The sequence below is a fragment of the Theobroma cacao genome, chromosome 6 (assembly GCF_053813885.1).
Source record: "Theobroma cacao isolate CCN51 chromosome 6, ASM5381388v1, whole genome shotgun sequence".
In the NCBI taxonomy this organism is placed as follows: domain Eukaryota; kingdom Viridiplantae; phylum Streptophyta; class Magnoliopsida; order Malvales; family Malvaceae; genus Theobroma; species Theobroma cacao.
Genome location: NC_142644.1, coordinates 5,928,943 through 5,930,431, shown reverse-complemented (window position 1 = coordinate 5,930,431; position 1,489 = coordinate 5,928,943).

Sequence of the window (1,489 nt, the reverse complement as noted above, 5' to 3'; positions counted from 1 at the left end):
CAATACTAGACTGAAAACTGTTATTATACGCGAACTCCACCAATGGCAAATGTCTGTCCCAACTCCCAATAAAGTCAATGACACAAGCCCGTAACATATCCTCCAAGGTCTGGATAGTCCTCTCTGACTGACCATCCGTCTGTGGGTGAAAAGCAGTGCTAAATTTCAATTTGGTTCCGAGAGCTTCTTGAAATTTCGGCCAGAATCGAGAAGTGAATCGAGGATCTCGATCTGACACTATAGAAACGGGAACTCCATGTAGCCTCACAATCTCATCTATATAGAGCTGAGCCAGCTTCTCAATAGAGTATGTACTATGGACAGCTAAAAAATGAGCGGACTTAGTCAACCGATCTACGATCACCCAGATCGCATCCTTTCCCCTCTGTGTCCGCGATAATCCCAAAACAAAATCCATAGTTACATGCTCCCATTTCCACTCGGGAACAGGTAAAGACTGAAGTGTACCTGCAGGCCTCTGATGCTCCGCCTTAACTTGCTGACATACGAGACACTTTGCTACGAATTCTGCTACGTCTCGCTTCATACCCGGCCACCAATAATTCTCCCTGATAGTCCTATACATCTTGGTGCTTCCGGGATGCAATGCATAGGCAGATGAATGGGCTTCTTCCATGATCGCTTGTCTCAACTGGTTTCCCTCAGGAACACAAACTCGATCTTTAAACATCAAGACGTTATCCTCTCCAAATCTGAACTCACTAACTCCCCCATCGGTCAGTTTTTGAATTTCTTTTCTTAACTCATCATCAGACCTCTGAATGTCCTTGATCTGATTAAGTAACGAAGGTCGCACAATGAAGTTTGCCAATAAGGATCCATCCTCACCATTTTTCAACTGGACCCCAAGAGATTTCATCTCTATTAATGCTGAAAAATAACAACTCTGAAGTGCTGCTAAAGACGATGAAGACTTACGACTTAAGGCATCAGCTACAACGTTCGCCTTCCCCGGATGATAGTCTATCACCAAGTCATAATCTTTTATCAACTCCAACCATCACCTTTGCCTCAAATTAAGCTCCTTTTGGGTGAGCAAATATTTTAAACTCTTATGATCCGTAAATATCCGACAATGCTCACCATACAAGTAATGCCTCCAGATTTTTAAAGCAAACACCACTGCTGCTAACTCTAAATCATGGGTAGGGTAATTTGCTTCATGCCTCTTTAGCTGTCTAGAAGCATAAGCCACAACTTTTTCATCCTGCATCAATACGCACCCTAACCCCAACTTTGAGGCATCACTATATACTACAAATCCCTTACCATTAATAGGAAGTGTTAAAACGGGAGCGGAGGTTAACCTGTTCTTTAGCTCCTGAAATCGATTCTCACAAACATCATCCCACACAAACTTAACTCCCTTACGAGTTAGACGGGTCAAAGGAGCTGCTATTAAGGAAAACCCCTGAACAAACCTCCGATAATAACCGGCTAATCCGAGGAAACTACGAATCTCCGTCAC